Source organism: Oreochromis aureus, linkage group 3 (assembly GCF_013358895.1).
Source record: "Oreochromis aureus strain Israel breed Guangdong linkage group 3, ZZ_aureus, whole genome shotgun sequence".
Classification (NCBI taxonomy): domain Eukaryota; kingdom Metazoa; phylum Chordata; class Actinopteri; order Cichliformes; family Cichlidae; genus Oreochromis; species Oreochromis aureus.
Window position 1 is genome coordinate 80,156,597 of NC_052944.1, and position 14,951 is coordinate 80,171,547.

Here is a 14,951-nt window from a genome sequence, read left to right on the forward strand (position 1 = left end):
CATCTGGACACAATCTGTCTCTATACCGTCATTTTCTTTTGAGCTACGTTTCAGAATGGTTCGTAGCAATCTTGTTTTGATTCGCGACCAGCCAAGATGGTGCTGCGCTCCCACAATGCATTGCGGCATTACGTCAACTCCAAAGCCCTTTGCGTGCTGGAGAGTATGCGCATGCGCATTGCCATGGTGGTTTAAAAAATAAAGATATAATGAAAAGTAATTAATAAAAATTAAATATTTAAACACTCCCACAAATGTGCAATGAACGTGCACAAACACTGTTTATTAGTTGTTGCTGTTTCTTTCTTTGTTCCTTTTTTTTATTTTGAAAAATAACGACGTCTCTGAGGCGCGAATTCCGACAGTGAGAGGAACGGCCGGATACAGGAGACGGGAAGAAACAAGCCGATTATGTTCACGTTGGAAGATGGTTGGAAGATGTAAAATTTTCAATTCTGCCAACTGAACATATATGAGATTTTAATGAGGATGAATAATTAGCCGGCATGGAGGAAACGGACCTTTATTTGGTGGAGTGGTAAATGGACTGGTTCGTATATAGCGCTTTTCTACTCTGTCTGAACACTCAAAGCGCTTTTATACAACTAATTCATTTACCCAATCACACCAGCACTTCTTCTAAGTTTAAGTGCTGAGTATCTAACATTCATACACATTCACACTCCGATGGATGCATCGGAGAGCAACGTGGGGTTAGTATCTTGCCCAAGGATATTTGGCATGCAGACAAGGAGCAGCCTGGGATCGAACCACCGACCTTCTAGTTAGTGGCTGATCTGCTCTGCCACCTGAGCTACAGCCACCCCGCAAGAAGCCAAAAGGCGGGTGGCCGGTCTATGAAGCCTCCATCATCAAGCTAGCAGGTGCCTTTTCTCATATAATATTACTTTATTCTCGCTTATTTGGCACGGAAGAGTAGAGCTGCCACCCAGGCAAAGAGAAATATAAGTATATCGAGTTATAACATGAAAAGTTTATCATTCTAAAAATATACTATCACGTTAGTACAATATACTTTTCATGTTTGAACAACATGTTTGAACAACATTGTACGAACAATGTACATAATTATCACGTCCGTACAATATTGTGCGAACGTGACAATTATGTATATTGTAAGAACGTGATATTATATTATACAAACATGAAAAGCATAATGTTAGAACAATAAACATTTCATGTTATAACGTGATATAGCTCTATTTTTCTCTTGCCTGGGTGGCAGCTCCACGCTTCCATAATTTGGTAATCAAAATATGTAACTTACTTAATTATATTGTGACGTACTTTTGCCTTTTCTTATTATTCTGCCTTCTCAGAAAGGGAAAAAAATACAAATAAAACAGTTTACACTTGTTATATACAATAGCTATCAAAACCTATTCACATTTAATCTGGCTTTCACAGAAATCCCACCTGTCCTTCTGGCTACAGAGCACTTACTTACCAAGGTTAGAAACAAAGCACAGTTATGCTTTATTAATGTTCGCTAATTACAATGTTCCACATTTCCTTGCTTTTTAAGTCATTTTTAGGCTTTTTAGAGTTTTTGGTTTTTTTAGCAGTAATGTTTCTGCCTATTTATTTCAGCCCATGAAATCGAATGCAGATCTTCCTGATGTCAGATTTACATAAATGTAAGTAATTTTGTTTGTCATTGTCATTAATGTTGTTGCTGTTGTTGTTTTTGTGCAGTTTGCAGTCATATAAACCTAGCAAGCATCAGTCAGCACAGTGATTAACCTAAACTGATTCTTGCTTTATTCACATATATTATATGTAATTATATATACCTGCACATTGTACCTAGGGTTGCAGCCACTTGGCCCCACCCCATTGTTGTGACAGCCCTGATTGTACTTTTGAACTGCATCTGCCACATTAATGTATTTTTAAGTGATTTGTTTGTAATACAGTAATTTGTTTCTTACAGATGTCAAAGTCTCAACCTGATGCTGCCCTCCCCCATCCTCCTAAAGTAAGTATTTGTTGTTGTAGTTTTTATGCAGTGTCTGTGTCACATGCTAATCATAATTATTAAAATAACTGTTTTCTAAGAGAGTTTCCAAAACACTAGTTATGTTTGTTGTCATTCAGACTAATACTACTGCTTAGACATTGCTTAGTGGTCATGCATGTTTGACAAGCTTGTTATGATACCAAAACAGTAGGCCTGTCACAATAATCGATATATCGACTTAACACACAATACATGTACATGACCTCAATAATTGTTAATGATGCAATTTATCTGCCATTATATTTACAAAAATAAAATATAATAATAACAACACAATAACATTAAATAACATTGTTTTCTATTTGCTAGACAATTTACTATTTATTCAAGTTTTTATGGTATCTAATATTTTGATACCTAATTTCCATGATCTAAATATTTTAAGAATTAGATGTTGGTTTGTCAATTGAAAGTGTGTAGATCTTGCATTATTATGGTGTTATATTATGATTATACATTCAAAGACATAAAATGGTCTTAAAATAACAATGACATAACTTGTCGCAATTGTTTATGGGGCAATATACCGAACAACAAAAAGTTGTTATCGTAACAGGCCTTCAAAACAGACGGTTTTATGATTGATAAATTCAAAAAATAAATACATTTAATTTCTCTGAGATTCTCTAATATTCAGTTACAGTTCACAACACAGCTACCTGTACATGCAGTATTATACTGTAAATATAAATCTCCGCATTTAGCATCTGACTAGAAGAGTCACAGTTACTGCCTCTTTTTTTTTTTTTTTTTTTTTTTTACAAATACCTGTACTATTACTAACACATTTACTGTTTTACTTTTAGCCTGTGGATACAAATGCAGATTTCCTTAATGTACGTTGTGTATTTTAATTACATCGTGTTATTTTTATTATTATTTATTTATTTTATTTTATTTTACATTCAAATATGATTGCTAGTAGGTAAAGAATAGTTCACCTATAATTGATATTCAGTCGTAGTGCTTGACACATGTACACAGCAGTAGATGTACTAAAAAGGAAATAATTACAATCATGATGTTGATTGCTGATGTCAGTATATATATTGTAGAGGAATGTTTTGTTTTTCACCCAAAATGAACTATATTGCTTCAGAAGAGATTGATTACTCTGCCTGACTCTTATATATTGTTCTGTTTTTTGTTTGTTTTTGTTATTTTCAGGTTCAATGGTGTGTGTTCTTCTAATGGCCGCCTTCCCACTGGAGGTTTTGATCCACAGCAATTTAAAAGGTAAACAGCGTTGAAAGTCAGTTCAAATGGTTAGCTAATAGTATTCTAAAAAGCCTACAACTCTGTCACCAGTTTCTTTACCAAAAAGTGCCCATAAAAGTATCTCTCAATAGCATGTCATTGTAGCTCAAATGTTTAGTTGTACAAATGTCAGATTTTTGGAAATCTAAAACTAGTCAAACACTCAAATTTTCATGCTTTTTATAGGAGGACAGATCAAAACGGACATCGGCGCAGAGTGAAGAACTGCCCTTCATAAGGACACTATGACAGCCATATATAGTAAGTGAAGACTTTCTGTGTATCTAAAATTGCATACAGCACAAGTAACTTACTTTGCAACCATTAAAATAGGTTGTAAAGTAAGTTACCAATACAAATAGGTGATGATGCATTGTAGTGGTTGGTCTCAGACAAAGAAGGTCAACAGATTTATGAATGCTGGAGGGTAAGGAGAGACAACCAAAAGGGGTGTTAGCATTACTGTAATGTGAACTGGATAGACTTTCCATCTAGGAAAAAAAGGGGTAAAATTATGCATAAAATATATCTGTATTAATATCTGTATCTATATAAACAGAAATATCTGTTTGCTAAATGAAGCCAGCTAACATAAATCATATTTTTATTTTAACTCTGATAAAAGTAATAGAACTGTGACTTTTGTTTGTTACAGTGGCAGTAAGGAAGAGGTTTCCCAATGTGTCCAGAAGGGCTTTGAGGATTACAGTGAAAGCTGGGGGAACTGAGACTGCTGGAAAAGGAAAAGAAATTACATTTAAAGTATGTTGACTTATGTTCATACAATCACACACACATATACACATACACACACACATATGTGTACACATATATATACAAACACATATATGTGTGTGTGTGTCTGTATTTCTTTTAGAATGTTTAAGTATGTAATGAGAATAAAATGATAAAATGAATATTCCTTGCTTGATTGATATGCTATATGTATGTTTTAAACATCAAATAAAGATTTCTTTCAGCTGTTATATGTGAATGTGTTTTCTTAGAAATATATGAAGGGTTAAATTTATATATTTTTGAATGATTTTAAATAAGTTTAAATTGTATTTTGAAATATATTTTATAAATATATTTTATAAATATATTTCAAGATATAAAAAAACAGCCAAAAATATATGTGTTAAAACACATTTCAAAATATATTATAAATATATTTTTAAATATATTTTAAAATATACAAAAATGGCCAAAAATATATGTGCTAAAATACATTTCAAAATATATTTTTATATTTTGACATATGTTTCAAAATGTATTTTAAAATATATTTTTTTATCGTATGGGCATGTTTTGTACTCCAGGCTCATCAGAGAAAATCGCATCCAGGTAAAACTATTAATCTAGACGCATTTACTTAGCTAGTTTTATGGTTAATTTCAGTGACTGAATGACGGTGGTCATTCAAAATATATGAAAAAAAAATCTCTTATGCCGGGCTCACACTGCGATTTTTGGCCCATTTTGAGCTGATTTTTGAGTCGTGCGACCGATTTGGCAATCGGAAAGCTGCCTGATCAATGTTTTTCATTAGCAACTTAGCAAAGTTGATGGTGGTGGTGTGTGTCTGTGTGAGTGAAAGACAGAGAGGGAGAGCGGGCGACAGCATTTCTGTTATAACCTTCATTTTATATACGCACCGTGTGAGCACTCAGGTCGCACCACAGTATCGGGTGTGAGACCTGCATCGTGACCTATGAACTTTTAACCCCTGCGAGTCATGCAGACACAAATCATGCAGATTGAGCAGGAGCTGAATCGCGCGACTGAAAAAATCGCACAGTGTGAGCCCGGCATTAGAAAATGTTCTTCTGTAAGTTTAAATTTATTTTCAATTATTCATATGATCCTGTTACTTATTTGTGTACATAAAATTGCAGTAAACTTGTCATAAAGCTGAAAACTGCGTTATTTTTGAGTTCACAAAAAAGCTTAGCTACACAGATGAAATGTATAAAATGTTATTTCTCAGTGTCTATTTTACTCAAGCTTAGCAATCAGAATAATGTTTTGATGTCATAAAATAAATGAAGTCATACCTTTCTATTAAAACTGTTTATGCTGTTCTCCACCTTTTCCTTAACCAGACAAGGCCATTATACTGCAGGATTAACCAGAGTGTACCAGTCCTGGACCGTTTTTTTATCCAGGAGGATCCAAGGCCTGATTTTCGGCTAAGCAGGGAGTCTCTGGAAGTGTTGTTGAATCTCCTGAACCAGGATCGGCGGCATGGATGGGGTGCCACAATTGAGATCCTGGTGTTTCTTTTCTGGTTGGCAAGTGGAGCATCCTACAGGGTGGTCTCAAGAGTGTTTGGGATGCCTCGTTCCACTGTCCACTACATCGTCCACCGAGTCACAAAAGAGGTGTTGGCCATTTGCTACCAGGTCATCCACCTCCCAACAACCCCAGAGGACCTGGAGATAGTGTCCCGTGGGTTTGCAGGGCTGGCACACCACAGAGCCTTTATGAAAGCGGTGGGTGCAATCGACGGCTGCCACATACGCATCAAGTGTCCAAGTGGCCCTGATGGTCAGTGCTATAGGAACAGAAAACTGTTCCCATCCATCATCTTGCAGGCTGTTTGTGACCATCGGGGCCGCTTCATTGACACATACGTGGGCTGGCCTGGGTCGGTGCATGATTCCAGGGTGCTCCGCCACAGCCCACTGTACAGTCAGTCAGTCTACCCTCCTCCAGGGCATTTCATCCTCGCTGATGGAGGGTACCCATGCCTCCAGCGTCCACTCCCCCTCATCACACCCTACAAGAGGCCAGTACAAGGTGTGGGAGCCCAGCGCTTCAACAGCCATCATTCCAGGGCACGCTCCATAATAGAGCGTGCTTTTGGGATGATGAAGAACAGGTTCAGGGCCATCTTCCTGCAAGCGCTGGAGGTGCACCACACCTTTGTACCTCATGTAAGTGACCACCCAATGTCAAATTAATTGTGCGTGTGTGTATATATGTGTGTGTATATATATATATATATATATATATATATATATATATGAATAATGTGTGTGTGTGTATATCACTACAGGTAATAACAGCATGTGCCATCCTCCACAACATTTGCCTCAGTGCTGGCGACATTGTGGCTCCTGAGGATGAACCTGAGGAAGATGGAGCAGAGGATGATTAGGGGGAGGCTGCATTGGAGGCAGTCAGTGGCGCTCTGTGGCGGGACCAGCTGTCTGCCGAGGTGTCTGCCCTGGAGGAGGTACCACCAGACCATGACTACTGTTAACAGGCAGGTAACATTTATCTTTTTTAATACCACTTTTTCAAACTGTTGTCTGCTAGAGTCTAGGAGTTTTATACTAGTAGTGAATCTACTTTCTCTGGTTTGCATATTTCTGAAAAACCTCTTAGTGGTGTGGCAGCCGTCGATTGAGTCAGCCCTGCAAACCCGTGGATGGACGATGCAGTGGACAAGGGGAGGAAGCATCCTAAAACTCTCTTTGCAGACCACCCTGTGCGATTCTCCACTTTCCGACCAGAAAAGACAAACCACGGGTCACATTCGCAGCACCCTATCCATGTCTGATCTTCCTTCGGCAAATCCAGCAACACTGCCAGAGATTTTCTGTGTGTGTGATCTTTTAAAAAAACAAAGGTCCAGGAACAGGTCACTTTGGTTAATCCTGTGTGAAAAATTGTAAATATTTGTATATATTTGTATATATCTTTTCCTTCTCTAAAATTCATGTTTTAGAAATATTCTTGTATTATTGTTATTTACCTTTGAAGAGTTTTAAATTGATATTTAAAGTTTGATTATGTTCATACATGTTAAAAACAACTGTAAATAAAATGAGTTCAGTGAAATTTGTTTCATCAATTTATTCATAATGAAAAACTTTTAAAATAACACATAGAAAAAAGTAAGAAATGTATTCAAAAAAAGAATATCTGAAGGCACAACCAATAGGGGAACTAATTTTCATAATCAAAAACTTTTAGAATTACATAACAAATAGAACAAAAGTAAGAACATTATTTGAATATATATTTTTAACTTATTTAGGAACTAATCTTTCCAATATAGAAAAAAGTCTGTCCATCCTGTCCCTGCTCTCCTGTTCTCTCCTCTCCTCAGCCTCCCTTTGGTACTGCATGTCCTCTTTGATGAGCTCAAGGAGCTCATCCCCCCTATCCCTTCTCCTCTTCCCTCCCGTTGTTGCTGGCTGACCTCCTTCCTCATCTGTCTCCTCTTCCCTCTCACTTTGGTCACCCACTGCTGTACTTGGCCCTGGAGTGTCCTCAGGGAGAGAGGAAATAAGGACAGGGGGCCTAATGGAAGGCCTCTGTCCCAACACCTCATCCATGAGGCCAAACCAGGGCCAAGTAGCAGCAGTGGGCTTACCACTGACTCCCTCTCCTGACCCTGGACACTTGCAATCCTAAAGGCAGAGGAAATCAGAAATGACAGACAAATATAAACAATACAAGGTTTAGTAAATGTACATTTATTAGATTTCATTCTTTAAAAATATCTTCTGGACAACACATATACTTTGTATCTTTTCTTTAAGTTGTCCCACTTCTTTTTGGCCTGCAAGGGGGTGACTTTCCCTTGCAGGCCCATCTTCTCGAGAATACTCCTGATTGCACACAAAAAAATAAGAGAAGACAGAAAACCATAACAACTATGATAATCCCTAAATCCAAAAGTTTTCACAGCAGAACACAAGAGCAATATCGTCTGGACATCACAGGTTCTGTACAAAATTATTATATGGGTTATTGAAACCGTACTCAGATGAATATGATGTGTAAATTGATTTATGCGTGTACCTCCATCCCACAGTCGCTGAATATTTTACCCCGGTGAAGAGGTGATCGTTTTCTCCTCTAATTTTAATGAAGTCTGTTGTTTGCTCTTTGGTCCCTATAAACATATCACAAAGAAGTTGATTGGGAAAAATGTAAGCGGCAATGAAAAACCGCGGGACCCACCATACAAGCTAGTTTACGGACACTTTTTATGAAGATCGTTTAAATAAATAAGATAAGATAAGATGAAACTTTATTAATCCCTCGGGTGGGTACCTCCGGGAAATTCAGCTTCCAGTAGCAAAGCACCGAAAGAAGTTGCATGTTACAGATACATTAAGGGGAATGAGAGTAAGGACATAAGCATAAATACACCATATAAACACATATACACATATTTAGATACAGAATATACAATATGGATAAATAGGATTGCTCATTTGAGTGAGTATATATATATTGCACAGTGATTATTGCACAGTCGAATATAAAAAAACCAAAAAAAAACCCACCAAATACTACAAATATTGCACAGTGTAAAAAGGCACCTACAGCTCAGTTGTTCCCGCCCTCCCTCGTCCCCCTGTTTCTCCTCCCTCTCCCCTCCAGTGAGGAGTTAAACAGTTTGATGGCGTGTGGGACAAAGGAGTTTTTGAGTCTGTTGGTTTTTGACTTCGGGAGAAGCAACCCTTCACCCTTGTCGCTGAATAGGCTCCTCTGATTGTTTACGATTGTGTGCAGAGGATACCTGGCATTGCTCATAATGTCCATCAGTTTCTTTAAGGTCCTCTTCTTTGCCACTGTCACCAGAGTGTCCAGCTTCATGCCAACCACAGAGCTAGCCTTCCTGATTAGTTTCTCCAGCCTGGATGAGTCCTTCTTTGCTGTGCTGCTCCCCCAGCACACCACGCCATAGAAAAGTACTCCTGCAACCACTGACTGGTAAAACATCCTCAGGAGCTTCCTGCAGATGTTGAAAGACCTCAGCCTCCTGAGGAAGTACAGTCGGCTTTGGCCTTTTTTATACAGGTGCTGCGTGTTGCACGTCCAGTCCAGTTTGTTGTCCACCCACAGCCCGAGGTACTTGTATGTGTTGACCACCTCCACCTCCTCTCCCCCTATCTGTACTGGCCGTGGATCTGCTCTGGACCTCCCGAAATCCACAACGAGTTCCTTAGTCTTTGAAGTGTTGAGTTGCAGGTGGTTTGTGTGGCTCCAAGTGACAAAGTTCCTCACCAGACTTCTGTACTCCTCTTCCTGATCATCCCAGATACACCCCATGATGGCCGTGTCGTCTGCAAACTTCTGAATATGGCATAATTCAGAGTTATAGCAAAAGTCAGAGGTGTACAGGGTGAAGAGAAGAGGGGACAGCACAGTTCCCTGTGGTGCTCCTGTGCTGCTGACCACAGTGTCCGACGTGATGTCCCTCAGCCTGACGTACTGGTCTGTCAGTGAGGTAGTCGGAGATCCAAGAGACCAGGCAGGGGTCCACCTGCATCCTGTTTAGTTTCTCCTGGAGCAGACAGGGCCGGATGGTATTAAAGGCACTGGAAAAGTCAAGAAACAGGATCCTGACCGTGCCTTTACCCTTGTCCAGGTGTGAGTGGGCTCTGTGTAGGAGGTAGAGGATGGCATCCTCCACTCCGACATCTGCCTTGAAGGCGAACTGTAGTGGGTCCTGGGCATGTTGTACCTGTGGTCAGAGGAGGTTGAGGAAAAGCCGCTCTACAGTCTTCATAAGGTGTGACGTCAGTGCCACCGGTCGGAAGTCATTCAGCTCATTGGGCCGGTTCTTTTTGGGGACCGGGACGATGCAGGATGTCTTCCATAGGGCGGGCACTCTCCCCAGTCGCAGGCTGAGATTGAAGACTCGTTGTAGCGGCTCCCCCAGTTCAGCAGCAGACGCCTTTAGCATCCTGTGACACACCTTGTCTGGGCCTGCTGCCTTCCTGGGGCGAAGCTTCCTCAGTCCCCCCCCCCACTGTGCTGTTCTTGGTGTTGTGGCCTGTGATGGTTTTCACACCATTCCAGACCTCCCTCATATTGTTCCTCTCCAGCTTCTGCTCCACCTTCCTCCTGTAGGTGTCCTTTGCTTCCCTCAGGCAACATTCCACCTCCCGCTGTGCTGCTTTCATCTCCTCCTTCACTTTGCTCCTGAAAGCCTTCTTCTTCATGTTGAGGACAGCTTTGAGTTCCTGTGTTACCCACGGTTTGTTATTAGGATAACACCGTACCGTCTTAGCAGGGGCGACCGTGTCCACACAAAAGTTGAGGTAGTCCGTCAGACAGTGTGTCGCCCCCTCTATGTCCTCACCATGTGGGCTCAGGAGCACATCCCAGTCTGTGGTGTCATAGCAGTCTCTCAGAGCATCCTCCTTTTCTGGGGTCCATCTCCTAATGGAGCGTGTTGTGACAGGCTGCCTTTGGACGAGGGGTGTGTATTGTGGCTGTAGATAAACCAGGTTGTGGTCTGACTTCCCTAGTGGGGGGAGGGGGGTGGCTCTTTATGCATCTCTCACATTAGCATACAGTAGGTCAATTGTCCTGTTGCTCCTTGTGGGACAATTCACAAACTGGTGAAAAGCAGCCAGAGTAGAATCCAGTGTGGCATGATTAAAGTCTCCAGATATAATAATGAAAGCCTCTGGGTTTTGTGTCTGCAGTCTTGCTGTTATTGTGTGTATTTTCTCACAGGCAGCTGCTGCGTCGGCCCTCGTAGGGATGTAAACACACACACAGATCACATGACTAAACTCCTGAGGTAGATAATATGGCCGCAAGCTAACGGCTAGCAGCTCCAGGTCCGAACGGCATACAGATACTTTAACGGAGACGTGTCCAGGGTTACAATATCTGTTGTTAATGTAGACAATGAGTCCCCCACCTCTGCTTTTTCCGCTGGCCTGTGTGTCCCTATCGGCTCTCACGGATGTGAATCCACATAGGTCTGCGTTAGCCTGTGGTGTTAGCTCGGTTAGCCACGTCTCCGTGAAGATAAACAGACTGCACTCACGGTAGAGTCGGTGCTTGTTCAGAGCAGCCAGTTCATCAATCTTATTCTGTAACGAGTTCACGTTGCCCATTATCACTGTCGGGATTGATGGTTTGAATCGCCTCCGGTGATCCGCTTTCCTCACTCCAGCCTTGCAGCCTCTGTAGCTCCTCTTTATCTCAGCCGGATGTTGTGTCTCATGCCGGTCTGTGCCTTTGTGTTAAGTGCCAGCAGCTCCGCTCTTGAGTAGATGAAGGAGCTGGTTCCAGAAGTTTTAAAAAGTGTGTTATCCATAGTATATCTAAGAGCTAGAAAGTAAAGAGACTAAAGGAAGGTAAGAAAAGTTTGAAAGACTAGTCTAGTACAGTTTAAAGTTAAGAAACAAGTACGGTGTTGCAGATCTACATGGAAAGGCTGCCGTCACTCCAGCGCCATCTTGAAAAAAAAATATTACAAGTCTATGCAAATTCACAACCCTAACAACACAACCGCTATAAAAATTTAACTTTTGTACCACCAGATTTTCATATACTTACATTTAAAAGTGTATTCGTCTCCCGGTTGATCTTTCTGTGCCGCCATCTTTACGTGAATGAAGTTCTGTGCAATGAATTCTGGGCCGGCTAGCTATCCAGCTGGTGGGTAACAGACATCCCCGAAAACGTCGAAGCACTTTTGCAAATATGCAATATCTTGATAAACCGAGCAGATATTTGAAGTTTACACACCCATATTCTCGCCTGAAAATATGTTAAAAGTTTATTTTGTGACCCAGAAAAATTAATAAGACTAATTTTAAAACGTAATACCGTCCACCATTACCGGAAACTAGAGTTTGGCTGGGCCGCGCTATGAATCCTGGGAGATGGTGGGCAAAGAAGGATACATCAGACCCATCCGCAAATTCAGAGAAAATGAGGACCCATTTGTCGGCTGCATTCGGAGCAGCCTATGAATTTGGACAGCCTTCGGTGCGTCGCTGTGACGTAATCGGTCTACAAATGCGGCCTCAGGAGGAGGCAGCCCATGAATTTGGACACGACCAGTGTTTGATGGAAAACAACAATGGCGGAGTTTGCGCTCTCCAGTCGCATGATAGGTGAGTCCTAATAAATAATTTTCCAGTACGCGTACGTTACACATGCTATTTTTTTAAAATTATGATTATTTTGGTAGCTATCAAACTCGCTGGAGAAATAATTGAAATGCAGTGAGTGTGATGCAGTATGGCAGCGCTATTACGGAATATGCTGTGAACTTAGCTAACATTACTTAGCAGTAATATGAGTTAATTTACTCAGGTGAAAGCTTTAAACATTAGCCCGATACATAACTAGCTAACTTAACGCTTTCTGATCAACCCTCTGGGGTCGACGGACCCAGAGTCTCCATTTCAACTTGGGTCGAACGTGCGGACTTCAAATTATATACCAGTTTTTAAATTGTGTTGATAGGGCAGGTAAAACCGATGTTTGTTTGTTTTTGTTTTTTTTTTTTTGGGGGGTCTGAATAAAATAGTGGCGTTTACTCCGGGAAGAAACGGTAAAAACGGCTGTTTTTATGGAGAGCGCTAGCAAACACGCTTTGCTTGTGAGTGAAAAAAAGAAGAAAACACTCCTTCCCTATTGGTGGAAAAATGTACCATGTCGACCAATCAAAAATGATACGGCAACATGTGATATTTGGTTGTTGGGAAGAGAGGGAAGAGAGAGAGCGAGTTTTGATACGTGAGAGATTTGTGATGTTTATCGTGTTTGGAGTCTCAAGTTAGTGTGTTGTCTTGTGTAGTTAGTGTGTAGTGTAGTCGTTTTTTTGTTTTGTGTGTCAGTTCTACTAGTGAACGTCACAGTTGCTGCAAAAAAGCCACCAAAGGCAGATTGCAGTGTAAACGCTGAGTGACACACCTGTCAGACCTACAGGTTTATCCCTGTGCTGTTCTCATCTGTGTTCTAGTGACACAAACTATTTTTGGGAGTTGCATAAATAATTTGTGTGACTTCTTATTTGACGAAGAGCACCTGATAGTTCTGTAAATAGTTTTGAATGGTTATATAAGAAACGTCTGAGCCTTGGCTGGTTTTTAGGTAAATAGTACCATGTAACTTTGCAAAACTTGTTCATATTTTTTAAAAATGTCCAATTTCTATTTGCATTTCAAGTTATGAAAATGATTCCTTAAACATGCTCGTGGTTTTTACAGTCAAAAATATCACTTTCTACTTGTATTTTAAATTTTGTCGGAACTTAGATAAATTGTGCTGACACGTTATGTCAAAATGAGTAAATAACAGATTGGCAAGATAAACAGTTTAAACGGAAAAGATAAACGGAAAAGCTTAAAAAGGGACCTTGAAAGTGCTTAAAATGTGTTTGAAGTTGACCCTGAAAAAAGCGTACGAACCCTGCATTTGGTCAAAACTGATTCTGAAGTATGATTTCACTAACTCAGAGGATCTAGCAACCTTGACAGTTGTTGCTCTAACCTCCACATTTCAACTTTTTTCTCGAAATAGATTTTCAACTTTAATTGAGAAATTTTGACTTTCTTCTCAAAATGATCATCATTTTTTTTTTTTATAATGTGGGCCCAATACTACTTTTCACTACGTATTTTTGTTATATTGGATGTATGATCATCCTGCCCATACGACGTAACACGTACTGTGGACTTTCAACTTCCTTAGGAGTAGTGATGACTACATGAAGTTTTCTGAAGCTTGTAATTGAAAAAGGTTCATTACTCCAAACTTTTCAACACAGTCCTCTTTGGTGACATCTGGTGGCCAAAAGTATAAAAAGCAGCTTGAATCTAAAACTTGAAATAAACTGCTTCGTTATGATTGTCCACTCTGCAGAGCTGAGTTGCCAGTCTGTTTGATATGATGTGGCATTTCTGTGAGACATCAGGGTACCGTTGTGGTGCTTTGAAGATGTATTTTTTAGATTAAAAAAAACAAAAATATGTTATATCTATCTGATGAATAAATAATTTTGTTTAAACATGTGCCATGCTGTGTTCTCTCTTTGCTTGTGTCTTATTGCTTTTTTAAATAGTAATAGTGATAATAACAACAACAACAATAATAATAATAATAACAATAATAATAATAATAATAATGTACAACAACCTCTAATAATAAGTTGGCAGTATGCTTTTTTTTTTAACAATTTAACGATGCGTCCTCTCTTGGCAAATGGTAAATGGCCTGTATTTGTATACAGGCCATTTATACTAGTCCCTAAGGACCCCAAAGCGCCATACACATCCAGTCATTCACCCATTCACACACACATTCACACACTGGTGATGGCATGCTACATTGTAGCCACAGCCACCCTGGGGTGCACTGACAGAGGCCCAGTATCTCTAATCATGTCGCAAAATCACCAAAACACAGCACAAAACCCGCCAATGAGTCACTTCCTTATAAACCACCTAACCAGTTACGAAGCAGCAGTGATACACATGATGGGACTTGCAGTTGTGTTTTTATGGGTTCCGGCGCACTATGGGGTATGGGCGAATGAAAAGGCAGATAGAGTTGCAAAGGAGGCCGTAAAACATGGGGTGGTTGACATGGCTGTTAGTTTTGGCCAAGCAGAGATAAGGAGTATGGTAAGGCAAGATATGAGAGCAAGATGGCAAAAGCAGTGGGAGGAGGAAAGGAAGGGACGCTGGTTGTATAAAATTCAAAGGAGGGTGGGAGGAATGAGAAATGCAGGACGGACTAGGAGGGAGGAGGTGGTCATATCCAGACTGAGATTTGGACATACTGGCTTGAATACTACATTATTCATGATAGGGAAACATAGTACCGGGAAATGTGATTACTGTGGGGTAGAGGAAACTATAGAACATGT

The 14,951-nt window shown here is 40.2% G+C and overlaps 1 long non-coding RNA gene across 1 annotated transcript; it reads left to right on the top strand.

Annotated features, from left to right (window-relative positions):
- The first annotated feature begins 838 nt into the window (after positions 1 to 838).
- Positions 839 to 4,109, top strand: LOC120439131. Its single transcript, XR_005612399.1, has 8 exons — positions 839 to 884; positions 1,429 to 1,472; positions 1,612 to 1,658; positions 1,955 to 1,999; positions 2,848 to 2,877; positions 3,209 to 3,277; positions 3,485 to 3,559; positions 3,954 to 4,109. It is a non-coding gene; the product is annotated as an uncharacterized LOC120439131 (long non-coding RNA).
- The last annotated feature ends 10,842 nt before the right edge of the window (positions 4,110 to 14,951 follow it).